This window comes from Oncorhynchus clarkii, unplaced genomic scaffold (genome assembly GCF_045791955.1).
Source record: "Oncorhynchus clarkii lewisi isolate Uvic-CL-2024 unplaced genomic scaffold, UVic_Ocla_1.0 unplaced_contig_12229_pilon_pilon, whole genome shotgun sequence".
NCBI classification, from domain to species: domain Eukaryota; kingdom Metazoa; phylum Chordata; class Actinopteri; order Salmoniformes; family Salmonidae; genus Oncorhynchus; species Oncorhynchus clarkii.
Window position 1 is genome coordinate 84,192 of NW_027261129.1, and position 17,227 is coordinate 101,418.

General features: G+C 34.0%; 17 non-coding genes across 17 annotated transcripts; all 17 read left to right on the forward strand.

Annotated features, from left to right (window-relative positions):
* The first annotated feature begins 1,201 nt into the window (after positions 1-1,201).
* On the forward strand, positions 1,202-1,313 carry trnal-caa (transfer RNA leucine (anticodon CAA)). Its single transcript has 2 exons — positions 1,202-1,239; positions 1,268-1,313. It is a non-coding gene; the product is annotated as a tRNA-Leu (tRNA).
* Positions 1,314-2,577: 1,264 nt separating this feature from the next.
* trnal-caa (transfer RNA leucine (anticodon CAA)) lies at positions 2,578-2,689 on the forward strand. Its single transcript has 2 exons — positions 2,578-2,615; positions 2,644-2,689. It is a non-coding gene; the product is annotated as a tRNA-Leu (tRNA).
* A 350-nt stretch (positions 2,690-3,039) lies between these two features.
* trnal-caa (transfer RNA leucine (anticodon CAA)) lies at positions 3,040-3,151 on the forward strand. Its single transcript has 2 exons — positions 3,040-3,077; positions 3,106-3,151. It is a non-coding gene; the product is annotated as a tRNA-Leu (tRNA).
* A 1,264-nt stretch (positions 3,152-4,415) lies between these two features.
* Positions 4,416-4,527, forward strand: trnal-caa (transfer RNA leucine (anticodon CAA)). The gene is made up of 2 exons: positions 4,416-4,453; positions 4,482-4,527. It is a non-coding gene; the product is annotated as a tRNA-Leu (tRNA).
* A 350-nt stretch (positions 4,528-4,877) lies between these two features.
* trnal-caa (transfer RNA leucine (anticodon CAA)) lies at positions 4,878-4,989 on the forward strand. The gene is made up of 2 exons: positions 4,878-4,915; positions 4,944-4,989. It is a non-coding gene; the product is annotated as a tRNA-Leu (tRNA).
* A 350-nt stretch (positions 4,990-5,339) lies between these two features.
* trnal-caa (transfer RNA leucine (anticodon CAA)) lies at positions 5,340-5,451 on the forward strand. The gene is made up of 2 exons: positions 5,340-5,377; positions 5,406-5,451. It is a non-coding gene; the product is annotated as a tRNA-Leu (tRNA).
* Positions 5,452-7,167: 1,716 nt separating this feature from the next.
* trnal-caa (transfer RNA leucine (anticodon CAA)) lies at positions 7,168-7,279 on the forward strand. The gene is made up of 2 exons: positions 7,168-7,205; positions 7,234-7,279. It is a non-coding gene; the product is annotated as a tRNA-Leu (tRNA).
* Positions 7,280-7,629: 350 nt separating this feature from the next.
* On the forward strand, positions 7,630-7,741 carry trnal-caa (transfer RNA leucine (anticodon CAA)). Its single transcript has 2 exons — positions 7,630-7,667; positions 7,696-7,741. It is a non-coding gene; the product is annotated as a tRNA-Leu (tRNA).
* A 1,254-nt stretch (positions 7,742-8,995) lies between these two features.
* Positions 8,996-9,107, forward strand: trnal-caa (transfer RNA leucine (anticodon CAA)). The gene is made up of 2 exons: positions 8,996-9,033; positions 9,062-9,107. It is a non-coding gene; the product is annotated as a tRNA-Leu (tRNA).
* Positions 9,108-9,457: 350 nt separating this feature from the next.
* trnal-caa (transfer RNA leucine (anticodon CAA)) lies at positions 9,458-9,569 on the forward strand. The gene is made up of 2 exons: positions 9,458-9,495; positions 9,524-9,569. It is a non-coding gene; the product is annotated as a tRNA-Leu (tRNA).
* A 350-nt stretch (positions 9,570-9,919) lies between these two features.
* trnal-caa (transfer RNA leucine (anticodon CAA)) lies at positions 9,920-10,031 on the forward strand. The gene is made up of 2 exons: positions 9,920-9,957; positions 9,986-10,031. It is a non-coding gene; the product is annotated as a tRNA-Leu (tRNA).
* A 350-nt stretch (positions 10,032-10,381) lies between these two features.
* Positions 10,382-10,493, forward strand: trnal-caa (transfer RNA leucine (anticodon CAA)). Its single transcript has 2 exons — positions 10,382-10,419; positions 10,448-10,493. It is a non-coding gene; the product is annotated as a tRNA-Leu (tRNA).
* Positions 10,494-11,295: 802 nt separating this feature from the next.
* trnal-caa (transfer RNA leucine (anticodon CAA)) lies at positions 11,296-11,407 on the forward strand. The gene is made up of 2 exons: positions 11,296-11,333; positions 11,362-11,407. It is a non-coding gene; the product is annotated as a tRNA-Leu (tRNA).
* Positions 11,408-13,565: 2,158 nt separating this feature from the next.
* On the forward strand, positions 13,566-13,677 carry trnal-caa (transfer RNA leucine (anticodon CAA)). The gene is made up of 2 exons: positions 13,566-13,603; positions 13,632-13,677. It is a non-coding gene; the product is annotated as a tRNA-Leu (tRNA).
* Positions 13,678-14,479: 802 nt separating this feature from the next.
* trnal-caa (transfer RNA leucine (anticodon CAA)) lies at positions 14,480-14,591 on the forward strand. The gene is made up of 2 exons: positions 14,480-14,517; positions 14,546-14,591. It is a non-coding gene; the product is annotated as a tRNA-Leu (tRNA).
* A 1,264-nt stretch (positions 14,592-15,855) lies between these two features.
* On the forward strand, positions 15,856-15,967 carry trnal-caa (transfer RNA leucine (anticodon CAA)). The gene is made up of 2 exons: positions 15,856-15,893; positions 15,922-15,967. It is a non-coding gene; the product is annotated as a tRNA-Leu (tRNA).
* An 801-nt stretch (positions 15,968-16,768) lies between these two features.
* On the forward strand, positions 16,769-16,880 carry trnal-caa (transfer RNA leucine (anticodon CAA)). Its single transcript has 2 exons — positions 16,769-16,806; positions 16,835-16,880. It is a non-coding gene; the product is annotated as a tRNA-Leu (tRNA).
* Positions 16,881-17,227: the final 347 nt, after the last annotated feature.

A 17,227-nucleotide genomic window follows, 5' to 3' on the forward strand; every position in this document is an offset into this window, starting at 1 on the left:
GGAAAACACATGAACAGTGGTTAATAGTTTGATAGATGTCATAGTTTGAGAACAGAAAACACATGAAACGGGAATAATAGTTCAATGCATATCATCATATGCCTAGTTTAGAATTCAATAAGTTACTCAAATTCCATTGAAAAATGTTTTTTACTATATCTTTCATTAGCTTTTAACATTTTTTGTTTCTTTTTCTTTGTATCTTAAGATCTGCATGTAACCATCAGACATATCAGATGTTATGTTACATAACCGTGAAAAAATATGAATTTTAAGGTTTTGTAGTTGTCAGGATGGCCGAGTGGTCTAAGGCGCCAGACTCAAGGTGAGAATCCTTCCTAGTTACAGGGGTATTCTGGTCTCCGATTGGAGGCAAGTGTTCAAATCCCTCTTCTGTCACAGCTTTTGCCTTAAAAAAGAGTAGCTCTTTGTCAAAACCGAAAAATTCTCCAAATGGTGAAAGGAAAACACATGAACAGTGATTAATAGTTTGATAGATGTCATAGTTTGAGAACAGAAAACACATGAAACGGGAATAATAGTTCAATATATGTCAACATATGCCTAGTTTAGAATTCAATAAGTTACTCAAATTCCATTGAAAAATGTTTTTTACTATATCTTTCATTAGCTTTTAACATTTTTTGTTTCTTTTTCTTTGTGTCTTAAGATCTGCATGTAACCATCAGACATATCAGATGTTATGTTACATAATCGTGAAAAAATATGAATTTTAAGGTTTTGTAGTTGTCAGGATGGCCGAGTGGTCTGAGGCGCCAGACTCAAGGTGAGAATCCTTCCTAGTTACAGGGGTATTCTGGTCTCCGATTGGAGGCGAGGGTTCAAATCCCTCTTCTGACACAGCTTTTGCCTTAAAAAAGAGTAGCTCTTTGTCAAAACCGAAAATGGAAACAGGAAAACACATGAACAGTGGTTAATAGTTTGATAGATGTCATAGTTTGAGAACAGAAAACACATGAAACGGGAATAATAGTTCAATACATATCATCATATGCCTAGTTTAGAATTCAATAAGTTACTCAAATTCCATTGAAAAATGTTTTTTACTATATCTTTCATTAGCTTTTAACATTTTTTGTTTCTTTTTCTTTGTATCTTAAGATCTGCATGTAACCATCAGACATATCAGATGTTATGTTACATAATTGTGAAAAAATATGAATTTTAAAGTTTTGTAGTTGTCAGGATGGCCGAGTGGTCTAAGGCGCCAGACTCAAGGTGAGAATCCTTCCTACTTACAGGGGTATTCTGGTCTCCGATTGGAGGCGAGGGTTCAAATCCCTCTTCTGACAAAGCTTTTGCCTTAAAAAAGAGTAGCTCTTTGTCAAAACCGAAAAACTCTCCAAATGGTGAAAGGAAAACACATGAACAGTGTTTAATAGTTTGATAGATGTCATAGTTTGAGAACAGAAAACACATGAAACGGGAATAATAGTTCAATACATGTCAACATATGCCTAGTTTAGAATTCAATAAGTTACTCAAATTCCATTGAAAAATGTTTTTTACTATATCTTTCATTAGCTTTTAACATTTTTTGTTTCTTTTTCTTTGTATCTTAAGATCTGCATGTAACCATCAGACATATCAGATGTTATGTTACATAACCGTGAAAAAATATGAATTTTAAGGTTTTGTAGTTGTCAGGATGGCCGAGTGGTCTAAGGCGCCAGACTCAAGGTGAGAATCCTTCCTAGTTACAGGGGTATTCTGGTCTCCGATTGGAGGCGAGGATTCAAATCCCTCTTCAGACACAGCTTTTGCCTTAAAAAAGAGTAGCTCTTTGTCAAAACCGAAAATGGAAACAGGAAAACACATGAACAGTGATTAATAGTTTGATAGATGTCATAGTTTGAGAACAGAAAACACATGAAACGGGAATAATAGTGCAATACATATCATCATATGCCTAGCTTAGAATTCAATAAGTTACTCAAATTCCATTGAAAAATGTTTTTTACTATATCTTTCATTAGCTTTTAACATTTTTTGTTTATTTTTCTTTGTATCTTAAGATCTATATGTTTCCATCAGACATATCAGATGTTATGTTACATAATCGTCAAAAAATATGAATTTTAAGGATTTATAAGTGTCAGGATGGCCAAGTGGTCTAAGGCGCCAGACTCAAGGTGAGAATCTTTCCTAGTTACAGGGGTATTCTGGTCTCCGATTGGAGGCGAGCGTTCAAATCCCTCTTCTGACACAGCTTTTGCCTTAAAAAAGAGTAGCTCTTTGTCAAAACCGAAAAATTCTCCAAATGGTGAAAGGAAAACACATGAACAGTGATTAATAGTTTGATAGATGTCATAGTTTGAGAACAGAAAACACATGAAACGGGAATAATAGTTCAATATATGTCAACATATGCCTAGTTTAGAATTCAATAAGTTACTCAAATTCCATTGAAAAATGTTTTTTACTATATCTTTCATTAGCTTTTAACATTTTTTGTTTATTTTTCTTTGTATCTTAAGATCTGCATGTAACCATCAGACATATCAGATGTTATGTTACATAATCGTGAAAAAATATGAATTTTAACATTTTATAGTTGTCAGGATGGCCGAGTGGTCTAAGGCGCCAGACTCAAGGTGAGAATCCTTCCTAGTTACAGGGGTATTCTGGTGTCTGATTGGAGGCGAGGGTTCAAATCCCTCTTCTGACACAGCTTTTGCCTTAAAAAAGACTAGCTCTTTGTCAAAACCGAAAAATTCTCCAAATGGTGAAAGGAAAACACATGAACAGTGTTTAATAGTTTGATAGATGTCATAGTTTGAGAACAGAAAACACATGAAACGGGAATAATAGTTCAATACATGTCAACATATGCCTAGTTTAGAATTCAATAAGTTACTCAAATTCCATTGAAAAATGTTTTTTACTATATCTTTCATTAGCTTTTAACATTTTTTGTTTCTTTTTCTTTGTATCTTAAGATCTGCATGTAACCATCAGACATATCAGACATTATGTTACAGAATCATGAAAAAATATGAATTTTGAGGATTTATGAGTGTCAGGATGGCCGAGTGGTCTAAGGCGCCAGACTCAAGGTGAGAATCTTTCCTAGTTACAGGGGTATTCTGGTCTCTGATTGGAGGCGAGGGTTCAAATCCCTCTTCTGACACAGCTTTTGCCTTAAAAAAGAGTAGCGCTTTGTCAAAACCGAAAAATTCTCCAAATGGTGAAAGGAAAACACATGAACAGTGTTTAATAGTTTGATAGATGTCATAGTTTGAGAACAGAAAACACATGAAACGGGAATAATAGTTCAATACATGTCAACATATGCCTAGTTTAGAATTCAATAAGTTACTCAAATTCCATTGAAAAATGTTTTTTACTATATCTTTCATTAGCTTTTAAAATGTTTTGTTTATTTTTCTTTGTATCTTATTATCTATATGTTTCCATCAGACATATCAGATGTTATGTTACATAATCGTCAAAAAATATGAATTTTAAGGATTTATAAGTGTCAGGATGGCCGAGTGGTCTAAGGCGCCAGACTCAAGGTGAGAATCTTTCCTAGTTACAGGGGTATTCTGGTCTCCGATTGGAGGCGAGCGTTCAAATCCCTCTTCTGACACAGCTTTTGCCTTAAAAAAGAGTAGCTCTTTGTCAAAACCGAAAAATTCTCCAAATGGTGAAAGGAAAACACATGAACAGTGATTAATAGTTTGATAGATGTCATAGTTTGAGAACAGAAAACACATGAAACGGGAATAATAGTTCAATATATGTCAACATATGCCTAGTTTAGAATTCAATAAGTTACTCAAATTCCATTGAAAAATGTTTTTTACTATATCTTTCATTAGCTTTTAACATTTTTTGTTTATTTTTCTTTGTATCTTAAGATCTGCATGTAACCATCAGACATATCAGATGTTATGTTACATAACCGTGAAAAAATATGAATTTTAAGGTTTTGTAGTTGTCAGGATGGCCGAGTGGTCTAAGGCGCCATACTCAAGGTGAGAATCCTTCCTAGTTACAGGGGTATTCTGGTCTCCGATTGGAGGCGAGGATTCAAATCCCTCTTCAGACACAGCTTTTGCCTTAAAAAAGAGTAGCTCTTTGTCAAAACCGAAAATGGAAACAGGAAAACACATGAACAGTGATTAATAGTTTGATAGATGTCATAGTTTGAGAACAGAAAACACATGAAACGGGAATAATAGTGCAATACATATCATCATATGCCTAGCTTAGAATTCAATAAGTTACTCAAATTCCATTGAAAAATGTTTTTTACTATATCTTTCATTAGCTTTTAACATTTTTTGTTTATTTTTCTTTGTATCTTAAGATCTGCATGTAACCATCAGACATATCAGATGTTATGTTACATAATCGTGAAAAAATATGAATTTTAACGTTTTATAGTTGTCAGGATGGCCGAGTGGTCTAAGGCGCCAGACTCAAGGTGAGAATCCTTCCTGGTTACAGGGGTATTCTGGTCTCCGATTGGAGGCGAGGGTTCAAATCCCTCTTCTGACACAGCTTTTGCCTTAAAAAAGAGTAGCTCTTTGTCAAAACCGAAAAATTCTCCAAATGGTGAAAGGAAAACACATGAACAGTGATTAATAGTTTGATAGATGTCATAGTTTGAGAACAGAAAACACATGAAACGGGAATAATAGTTCAATACATATCATCATATGCCTAGTTTAGAATTCAATAAGTTACTCAAATTCCATTGAAAAATGTTTTTTACTATATCTTTCATTAGCTTTTAACATTTTTTGTTTCTTTTTCTTTGTATCTTAAGATCTGCATGTAACCATCAGACATATCAGATGTTATGTTACATAATCGTGAAAAAATATGAATTTTAACGTTTTATAGTTGTCAGGATGGCCGAGTGGTCTAAGGCGCCAGACTCAAGGTGAGAATCCTTCCTAGTTACAGGGGTATTCTGGTCTCCAATTGGAGGCGAGGGTTCAAATCCCTCTTCTGACACAGCTTTTGCCTTAAAAAAGAGTAGCTCTTTGTCAAAACCGAAAAATTCTCCAAATGGTGAAAGGAAAACACATGAACAGTGATTACTAGTTTGATAGATGTCATAGTTTGAGAACAGAAAACACATGAAACGGGAATAATAGTTCAATACATATCATCATATGCCTAGTTTAGAATTCAATAAGTTACTCAAATTCCATTGAAAAATGTTTTTTACTATATCTTTCATTAGCTTTTAACATTTTTTGTTTCTTTTTCTTTGTATCTTCTTATCTACATGTTTCCATCAGACATATCAGACATTATGTTACAGAATCATGAAAAAATATGAATTTTGAGGATTTATGAGTGTCAGGATGGCCGAGTGGTCTAAGGCGCCAGACTCAAGGTGAGAATCTTTCCTAGTTACAGGGGTATTCTGGTCTCCGATTGGAGGCGAGGGTTCAAATCCCTCTTCTGACACAGCTTTTGCCTTAAAAAAGACTAGCTCTTTGTCAAAACCGAAAAATTCTCCAAATGGTGAAAGGAAAACACATGAACAGTGTTTAATAGTTTGATAGATGTCATAGTTTGAGAACAGAAAACACATGAAACGGGAATAATAGTTCAATACATGTCAACATATGCCTAGTTTAGAATTCAATAAGTTACTCAAATTCCATTGAAAAATGTTTTTTACTATATCTTTCATTAGCTTTTAACATTTTTTGTTTCTTTTTCTTTGTATCTTAAGATCTGCATGTAACCATCAGACATATCAGATGTTATGTTACATAACCGTGAAAAAATATGAATTTCAAGGTTTTGTAGATGTCAGGATGGCCGAGTGGTCTAAGGCGCCAGACTCAAGGTGAGAATCCTTCCTAGTTACAGGGGTATTCTGTTCTCCGATTGGAGGCGAGGATTAAAATCCCTCTTCAGACACAGCTTTTGCCTTAAAAAAGAGTAGCTCTTTGTCAAAACCGAAAATGGAAACAGGAAAACACATGAACAGTGATTAATAGTTTGATAGAAGTCATAGTTTGAGAACAGAAAACACATGAAACGGGAATAATAGTTCAATACATGTCAACATATGCCTAGTTTAGAATTCAATAAGTTACTCAAATTCCATTGAAAAATGTTTTTTACTATATCTTTCATTAGCTTTTAAAATGTTTTGTTTATTTTTCTTTGTATCTTATTATCTATATGTTTCCATCAGACATATCAGATGTTATGTTACATAATCGTCAAAAAATATGAATTTTAAGGATTTATAAGTGTCAGGATGGCCGAGTGGTCTAAGGCGCCAGACTCAAGGTGAGAATCTTTCCTAGTTACAGGGGTATTCTGGTCTCCGATTGGAGGCGAGTGTTCAAATCCCTCTTCTGACACAGCTTTTGCCTTAAAAAAGAGTAGCTCTTTGTCAAAACCGAAAAATTCTCCAAATGGTGAAAGGAAAACACATGAACAGTGATTAATAGTTTGATAGATGTCATAGTTTGAGAACAGAAAACACATGAAACGGGAATAATAGTTCAATATATGTCAACATATGCCTAGTTTAGAATTCAATAAGTTACTCAAATTCCATTGAAAAATGTTTTTTACTATATCTTTCATTAGCTTTTAACATTTTTTGTTTATTTTTCTTTGTATCTTAAGATCTGCATGTAACCATCAGACATATCAGATGTTATGTTACATAACCGTGAAAAAATATGAATTTTAAGGTTTTGTAGTTGTCAGGATGGCCGAGTGGTCTAAGGCGCCATACTCAAGGTGAGAATCCTTCCTAGTTACAGGGGTATTCTGGTCTCCGATTGGAGGCGAGGATTCAAATCCCTCTTCAGACACAGCTTTTGCCTTAAAAAAGAGTAGCTCTTTGTCAAAACCGAAAATGGAAACAGGAAAACACATGAACAGTGATTAATAGTTTGATAGATGTCATAGTTTGAGAACAGAAAACACATGAAACGGGAATAATAGTGCAATACATATCATCATATGCCTAGCTTAGAATTCAATAAGTTACTCAAATTCCATTGAAAAATGTTTTTTACTATATCTTTCATTAGCTTTTAACATTTTTTGTTTATTTTTCTTTGTATCTTAAGATCTGCATGTAACCATCAGACATATCAGATGTTATGTTACATAATCGTGAAAAAATATGAATTTTAACGTTTTATAGTTGTCAGGATGGCCGAGTGGTCTAAGGCGCCAGACTCAAGGTGAGAATCCTTCCTAGTTACAGGGGTATTCTGGTCTCCAATTGGAGGCGAGGGTTCAAATCCCTCTTCTGACACAGCTTTTGCCTTAAAAAAGAGTAGCTCTTTGTCAAAACCGAAAAATTCTCCAAATGGTGAAAGGAAAACACATGAACAGTGATTACTAGTTTGATAGATGTCATAGTTTGAGAACAGAAAACACATGAAACGGGAATAATAGTTCAATACATATCATCATATGCCTAGTTTAGAATTCAATAAGTTACTCAAATTCCATTGAAAAATGTTTTTTACTATATCTTTCATTAGCTTTTAACATTTTTTGTTTCTTTTTCTTTGTATCTTCTTATCTACATGTTTCCATCAGACATATCAGACATTATGTTACAGAATCATGAAAAAATATGAATTTTGAGGATTTATGAGTGTCAGGATGGCCGAGTGGTCTAAGGCGCCAGACTCAAGGTGAGAATCTTTCCTAGTTACAGGGGTATTCTGGTCTCCGATTGGAGGCGAGGGTTCAAATCCCTCTTCTGACACAGCTTTTGCCTTAAAAAAGACTAGCTCTTTGTCAAAACCGAAAAATTCTCCAAATGGTGAAAGGAAAACACATGAACAGTGTTTAATAGTTTGATAGATGTCATAGTTTGAGAACAGAAAACACATGAAACGGGAATAATAGTTCAATACATGTCAACATATGCCTAGTTTAGAATTCAATAAGTTACTCAAATTCCATTGAAAAATGTTTTTTACTATATCTTTCATTAGCTTTTAACATTTTTTGTTTCTTTTTCTTTGTATCTTAAGATCTGCATGTAACCATCAGACATATCAGATGTTATGTTACATAACCGTGAAAAAATATGAATTTCAAGGTTTTGTAGATGTCAGGATGGCCGAGTGGTCTAAGGCGCCAGACTCAAGGTGAGAATCCTTCCTAGTTACAGGGGTATTCTGTTCTCCGATTGGAGGCGAGGATTAAAATCCCTCTTCAGACACAGCTTTTGCCTTAAAAAAGAGTAGCTCTTTGTCAAAACCGAAAATGGAAACAGGAAAACACATGAACAGTGATTAATAGTTTGATAGAAGTCATAGTTTGAGAACAGAAAACACATGAAACGGGAATAATAGTTCAATACATATCATCATATGCCTAGTTTAGAATTCAATAAGTTACTCAAATTCCATTGAAAATTTTTTTTTACTATATCTTTCATTAGCTTTTAAAATGTTTTGTTTATTTTTCTTTGTATCTTATTATCTATATGTTTCCATCAGACATATCAGATGTTATGTTACATAATCGTCAAAAAATATGAATTTTGAGGATTTATGAGTGTCAGGATGGCCGAGTGGTCTAAGGCGCCAGACTCAAGGTGAGAATCTTTCCTAGTTACAGGGGTATTCTGGTCTCCGATTGGAGGCGAGGGTTCAAATCCCTCTTCAGACACAGCTTTTGCCTTAAAAAAGAGTAGCTCTTTGTCAAAACCGAAAATGGAAACAGGAAAACACATGAACAGTGATTAATAGTTTGATAGATGTCATAGTTTGAGAACAGAAAACACATGAAACGGGAATAATAGTGCAATACATATCATCATATGCCTAGCTTAGAATTCAATAAGTTACTCAAATTCCATTGAAAAATGTTTTTTACTATATCTTTCATTAGCTTTTAACATTTTTTGTTTCTTTTTCTTTGTATCTTAAGATCTGCATGTAACCATCAGACATATCAGATGTTATGTTACATAATCGTGAAAAAATATGAATTTTAACATTTTATAGTTGTCAGGATGGCCGAGTGGTCTAAGGCGCCAGACTCAAGGTGAGAATCCTTCCTGGTTACAGGGGTATTCTGGTCTCCGATTGGAGGCGAGGGTTCAAATCCCTCTTCTGACACAGCTTTTGCCTTAAAAAAGAGTAGCTCTTTGTCAAAACCGAAAAATTCTCCAAATGGTGAAAGGAAAACACATGAACAGTGATTAATAGTTTAATAGATGTCATAGTTTGAGAACAGAAAACACATGAAACGGGAATAATAGTTCAATACATATCATCATATGCCTAGTTTAGAATTCAATAAGTTACTCAAATTCCATTGAAAAATGTTTTTTACTATATCTTTCATTAGCTTTTAACATTTTTTGTTTCTTTTTCTTTGTATCTTATTATCTACATGTTTCCATCAGACATATCAGACATTATGTTACAGAATCATGAAAAAATATGAATTTTGAGGATTTATGAGTGTCAGGATGGCCGAGTGGTCTAAGGCGCCAGACTCAAGGTGAGAATCTTTCCTAGTTACAGGGGTATTTTGGTCTCCGATTGGAGGCGAGGGTTCAAATCCCTCTTCTGACACAGCTTTTGCCTTAAAAAAGACTAGCTCTTTGTCAAAACCGAAAAATTCTCCAAATGGTGAAAGGAAAACACATGAACAGTGTTTAATAGTTTGATAGATGTCATAGTTTGAGAACAGAAAACACATGAAACGGGAATAATAGTTCAATACATGTCAACATATGCCTAGTTTAGAATTCAATAAGTTACTCAAATTCCATTGAAAAATGTTTTTTACTATATCTTTCATTAGCTTTTAACATTTTTTGTTTATTTTTCTTTGTATCTTAAGATCTGCATGTAACCATCAGACATATCAGATGTTATGTTACATAATCGTGAAAAAATATGAATTTTAACATTTTATAGTTGTCAGGATGGCCGAGTGGTCTAAGGCGCCAGACTCAAGGTGAGAATCCTTCCTAGTTACAGGGGTATTCTGGTCTCCGATTGGAGGCGAGGGTTCAAATCCCTCTTCTGACACAGCTTTTGCCTTAAAAAAGAGTAGCTCTTTGTCAAAACCGAAAAATTCTCCAAATGGTGAAAGGAAAACACATGAACAGTGATTACTAGTTTGATAGATGTCATAGTTTGAGAACAGAAAACACATGAAACGGGAATAATAGTTCAATACATATCATCATATGCCTAGTTTAGAATTCAATAAGTTACTCAAATTCCATTGAAAAATGTTTTTTACTATATCTTTCATTAGCTTTTAACATTTTTTGTTTATTTTTCTTTGTATCTTATTATCTACATGTTTCCATCAGACATATCAGACATTATGTTACAGAATCATGAAAAAATATGAATTTTGAGGATTTATGAGTGTCAGGATGGCCGAGTGGTCTAAGGCGCCAGACTCAAGGTGAGAATCTTTCCTAGTTACAGGGGTATTCTGGTCTCCGATTGGAGGCGAGGGTTCAAATCCCTCTTCTGACACAGCTTTTGCCTTAAAAAAGACTAGCTCTTTGTCAAAACCGAAAAATTCTCCAAATGGTGAAAGGAAAACACATGAACAGTGTTTAATAGTTTGATAGATGTCATAGTTTGAGAACAGAAAACACATGAAACGGGAATAATAGTTCAATACATGTCAACATATGCCTAGTTTAGAATTCAATAAGTTACTCAAATTCCATTGAAAAATGTTTTTTACTATATCTTTCATTAGCTTTTAACATTTTTTGTTTCTTTTTCTTTGTATCTTAAGATCTGCACGTAACCATCAGACATATCAGATGTTATGTTACATAACCGTGAAAAAATATGAATTTTAAGGTTTTGTAGATGTCAGGTTGGCCGAGTGGTCTAAGGCGCCAGACTCAAGGTGAGAATCCTTCCTAGTTACAGGGGTATTCTGTTCTCCGATTGGAGGCGAGGATTAAAATCCCTCTTCAGACACAGCTTTTGCCTTAAAAAAGAGTAGCTCTTTGTCAAAACCGAAAATGGAAACAGGAAAACACATGAACAGTGATTAATAGTTTGATAGAAGTCATAGTTTGAGAACAGAAAACACATGAAACGGGAATAATAGTTCAATACATATCATCATATGCCTAGTTTAGAATTCAATAAGTTACTCAAATTCCATTGAAAAATGTTTTTTACTATATCTTTCATTAGCTTTTAACATTTTTTGTTTATTTTTCTTTGTATCTTAAGATCTACATGTAACCATCAGACATATCAGATGTTATGTTACATAATCGTCAAAAAAGATGAATTTTAAGGATTTATAAGTGTCAGGATGGCCGAGTGGTCTAAGGCGCCAGACTCAAGGTGAGAATCTTTCCTAGTTACAGGGGTATTCTGGTCTCTGATTGGAGGCGAGGGTTCAATTCCCTCTTCTGACACAGCTTTTGCCTTAAAAAAGAGTAGCTCTTTGTCAAAACCGAAAACAGGAAAACACATGAACAGTGATTAATAGTTTGATAGATGTCATAGTTTGAGAACAGAAAACACATGAAACGGGAATAATAGTTCAATATATGTCAACATATGCCTAGTTTAGAATTCAATAAGTTACTCAAATTCCATTGAAAAATGTTTTTTACTATATCTTTCATTAGCTTTTAACATTTTTTGTTTCTTTTTCTTTGTATCTTAAGATCTGCATGTAACCATCAGACATATCAGATGTTATGTTACATAACCGTGAAAAAATATGAATTTTAAGGTTTTGTAGTTGTCAGGATGGCCGAGTGGTCTAAGGCGCCAGACTCAAGGTGAGAATCCTTCCTAGTTACAGGGGTATTCTGGTCTCCGATTGGAGGCGAGGATTCAAATCCCTCTTCAGACACAGCTTTTGCCTTAAAAAAGAGTAGCTCTTTGTCAAAACCGAAAACAGGAAAACACATGAACAGTGATTAATAGTTTGATAGATGTCATAGTTTGAGAACAGAAAACACATGAAACGGGAATAATAGTGCAATACATATCATCATATGCCTAGTTTAGAATTCAATAAGTTACTCAAATTCCATTGAAAAATGTTTTTTACTATATCTTTCATTAGCTTTTAACATTTTTTGTTTATTTTTCTTTGTATCTTAAGATCTACATGTAACCATCAGACATATCAGATGTTATGTTACATAATCGTGAAAAAATATGAATTTTAACGTTTTATACTTTTTAGGATGGCCGAGTGGTCTAAGGCGCCAGACTCAAGGTGAGAATCGTTCCTAGTTACAGGGGTATTCTGGTGTCTGATTGGAGGCGAGGGTTCAAATCCCTCTTCTGACACAGCTTTTGCCTTAAAAAAGACTAGCTCTTTGTCAAAACCGAAAAATTCTCCAAATGGTGAAAGGAAAACACATGAACAGTGTTTAATAGTTTGATAGATGTCATAGTTTGAGAACAGAAAACACATGAAACGGGAATAATAGTTCAATACATGTCAACATATGCCTAGTTTAGAATTCAATAAGTTACTCAAATTCCATTGAAAAATGTTTTTTACTATATCTTTCATTAGCTTTTAAAATGTTTTGTTTATTTTTCTTTGTATCTTATTATCTATATGTTTCCATCAGACATATCAGATGTTATGTTACATAATCGTCAAAAAATATGAATTTTAAGGATTTATAAGTGTCAGGATGGCCGAGTGGTCTAAGGCGCCAGACTCAAGGTGAGAATCTTTCCTAGTTACAGGGGTATTCTGGTCTCCGATTGGAGGCGAGTGTTCAAATCCCTCTTCTGACACAGCTTTTGCCTTAAAAAAGAGTAGCTCTTTGTCAAAACCGAAAAATTCTCCAAATGGTGAAAGGAAAACACATGAACAGTGATTAATAGTTTGATAGATGTCATAGTTTGAGAACAGAAAACACATGAAACGGGAATAATAGTTCAATATATGTCAACATATGCCTAGTTTAGAATTCAATAAGTTACTCAAATTCCATTGAAAAATGTTTTTTACTATATCTTTCATTAGCTTTTAACATTTTTTGTTTCTTTTTCTTTGTATCTTATTAGATCTGCATGTAACCATCAGACATATCAGACATTATGTTACAGAATCATGAAAAAATATGAATTTTGAGGATTTATGAGTGTCAGGATGGCCGAGTGGTCTAAGGCGCCAGACTCAAGGTGAGAATCCTTCCTAGTTACAGGGGTATTCTGGTCTCCGATTGGAGGCGAGGATTCAAATCCCTCTTCAGACACAGCTTTTGCCTTAAAAAAGAGTAGCTCTTTGTCAAAACCGAAAATGGAAACAGGAAAACACATGAACAGTGATTAATAGTTTGATAGATGTCATAGTTTGAGAACAGAAAACACATGAAACGGGAATAATAGTGCAATACATATCATCATATGCCTAGCTTAGAATTCAATGAGTTACTCAAATTCCATTGAAAAATGTTTTTTACTATATCTTTCATTAGCTTTTAACATTTTTTGTTTATTTTTCTTTGTATCTTAAGATCTGCATGTAACCATCAGACATATCAGATGTTATGTTACATAATCGTGAAAAAATATGAATTTTAACGTTTTATAGTTGTCAGGATGGCCGAGTGGTCTAAGGCGCCAGACTCAAGGTGAGAATCCTTCCTAGTTACAGGGGTATTCTGGTCTCCGATTGGAGGCGAGGGTTCAAATCCCTCTTCTGACACAGCTTTTGCCTTAAAAAAGAGTAGCTCTTTGTCAAAACCGAAAAATTCTCCAAATGGTGAAAGGAAAACACATGAACAGTGATTAATAGTTTGATAGATGTCATAGTTTGAGAACAGAAAACACATGAAACGGGAATAATAGTTCAATACATATCATCATATGCCTAGTTTAGAATTCAATAAGTTACTCAAATTCCATTGAAAAATGTTTTTTACTATATCTTTCATTAGCTTTTAACATTTTTTGTTTCTTTTTCTTTGTATCTTATTATCTACATGTTTCCATCAGACATATCAGACATTATGTTACAGAATCATGAAAAAATATGAATTTTGAGGATTTATGAGTGTCAGGATGGCCGAGTGGTCTAAGGCGCCAGACTCAAGGTGAGAAGCTTTCCTAGTTACAGGGGTATTCTGGTCTCCGATTGGAGGCGAGGATTCAAATCCCTCTTCAGACACAGCTTTTGCCTTAAAAAAGAGTAGCTCTTTGTCAAAACCGAAAATGGAAACAGGAAAACACATGAACAGTGATTAATAGTTTGATAGATGTCATAGTTTGAGAACAGAAAACACATGAAACGGGAATAATAGTGCAATACATATCATCATATGCCTAGCTTAGAATTCAATGAGTTACTCAAATTCCATTGAAAAATGTTTTTTACTATATCTTTCATTAGCTTTTAACATTTTTTGTTTATTTTTCTTTGTATCTTAAGATCTGCATGTAACCATCAGACATATCAGATGTTATGTTACATAATCGTGAAAAAATATGAATTTTAACGTTTTATAGTTGTCAGGATGGCCGAGTGGTCTAAGGCGCCAGACTCAAGGTGAGAATCCTTCCTAGTTACAGGGGTATTCTGGTCTCCGATTGGAGGCGAGGGTTCAAATCCCTCTTCTGACACAGCTTTTGCCTTAAAAAAGAGTAGCTCTTTGTCAAAACCGAAAAATTCTCCAAATGGTGAAAGGAAAACACATGAACAGTGATTAATAGTTTGATAGATGTCATAGTTTGAGAACAGAAAACACATGAAACGGGAATAATAGTTCAATACATATCATCATATGCCTAGTTTAGAATTCAATAAGTTACTCAAATTCCATTGAAAAATGTTTTTTACTATATCTTTCATTAGCTTTTAACATTTTTTGTTTCTTTTTCTTTGTATCTTATTATCTACATGTTTCCATCAGACATATCAGACATTATGTTACAGAATCATGAAAAAATATGAATTTTGAGGATTTATGAGTGTCAGGATGGCCGAGTGGTCTAAGGCGCCAGACTCAAGGTGAGAAGCTTTCCTAGTTACAGGGGTATTCTGTTCTCCGATTGGAGGCGAGGATTAAAATCCCTCTTCAGACACAGCTTTTGCCTTAAAAAAGAGTAGCTCTTTGTCAAAACCGAAAATGGAAACAGGAAAACACATGAACAGTGATTAATAGTTTGATAGAAGTCATAGTTTGAGAACAGAAAACACATGAAACGGGAATAATAGTTCAATACATATCATCATATGCCTAGTTTAGAATTCAATAAGTTACTCAAATTCCATTGAAAAATGTTTTTTACTATATCTTTCATTAGCTTTTAAAATGTTTTGTTTATTTTTCTTTGTATCTTATTATCTATATGTTTCCATCAGACATATCAGATGTTATGTTACATAATCGTCAAAAAATATGAATTTTAAGGATTTATAAGTGTCAGGATGGCCGAGTGGTCTAAGGCGCCAGACTCAAGGTGAGAATCTTTCCTAGTTACAGGGGTATTCTGGTCTCCGATTGGAGGCGAGCGTTCAAATCCCTCTTCTGACACAGCTTTTGCCTTAAAAAAGAGTAGCTCTTTGTCAAAACCGAAAAATTCTCCAAATGGTGAAAGGAAAGCACATGAACAGTGATTAATAGTTTGATAGATGTCATAGTTTGAGAACAGAAAACACATGAAACGGGAATAATAGTTCAATATATGTCAACATATGCCTAGTTTAGAATTCAATAAGTTACTCAAATTCCATTGAAAAATGTTTTTTACTATATCTTTCATTAGCTTTTAACATTTTTTGTTTCTTTTTCTTTGTATCTTAAGATCTGCATGTAACCATCAGACATATCAGACATTATGTTACAGAATCATGAAAAAATATGAATTTTGAGGATTTATGAGTGTCAGGATGGCCGAGTGGTCTAAGGCGCCAGACTCAAGGTGAGAATCTTTCCTAGTTACAGGGGTATTCTGGTCTCCGATTGGAGGCGAGGGTTCAAATCCCTCTTCTGACACAGCTTTTGCCTTAAAAAAGAGTAGCTCTTTGTCAAAACCGAAAAATTCTCCAAATGGTGAAAGGAAAACACATGAACAGTGTTTAATAGTTTGATAGATGTCATAGTTTGAGAACAGAAAACACATGAAACGGGAATAATAGTTCAATATATGTCAACATATGCCTAGTTTAGAATTCAATAAGTTACTCAAATTCCATTGAAAAATGTTTTTTACTATATCTTTCATTAGCTTTTAACATTTTTTGTTTCTTTTTCTTTGTATCTTAAGATCTGCATGTAACCATCAGACATATCAGATGTTATGTTACATAACCGTGAAAAAATATGAATTTTAAGGTTTTGTAGTTGTCAGGATGGCCGAGTGGTCTAAGGCGCCAGACTCAAGGTGAGAATCCTTCCTAGTTACAGGGGTATTCTGGTCTCCGATTGGAGGCGAGGATTCAAATCCCTCTTCAGACACAGCTTTTGCCTTAAAAAAGAGTAGCTCTTTGTCAAAACCGAAAATGGAAACAGGAAAACACATGAACAGTGATTAATAGTTTGATAGATGTCATAGTTTGAGAACAGAAAACACATGAAACGGGAATAATAGTGCAATACATATCATCATATGCCTAGTTTAGAATTCAATAAGTTACTCAAAGTCCATTGAAAAATGTTTTTTGCTAAATCTTTCATTAACTTTTAACATTTTTTGTTTATTTTTCTTTGTATCTTAAGATCTACATGTAACCATCAGACATATCAGATGTTATGTTACATAATCGTGAAAAAATATGAATTTTAACTTTTATACTTGTCAGGATGGCCGAGTGGTCTAAGGCGCCAGACTCAAGGTGAGAATCCTTCCTAGTTACAGGGGTATTCTGGTCTCCGATTGGAGGCGAGGGTTCAAATCCCTCTTCTGACACAGCTTTTGCCTTAAAAAAGAGTAGCTCTTTGTCAAAACCGAAAAATTCTCCAAATGGTGAAAGGAAAACACATGAACAGTGATTAATAGTTTGATAGATGTCATAGTTTGAGAACAGAAAACACATGAAACGGGAATAATAGTTCAATACATATCATCATATGCCTAGTTTAGAATTCAATAAGTTACTCAAATTCCATTGAAAAATGTTTTTTACTATATCTTTCATTAGCTTTTAACATTTTTTGTTTATTTTTCTTTGTATCTCATTATCTATATGTTTCCATCAGACATATCAGACATTATGTTACAGAATCACGAAAAAATATTAATTTTAAGGATTTATT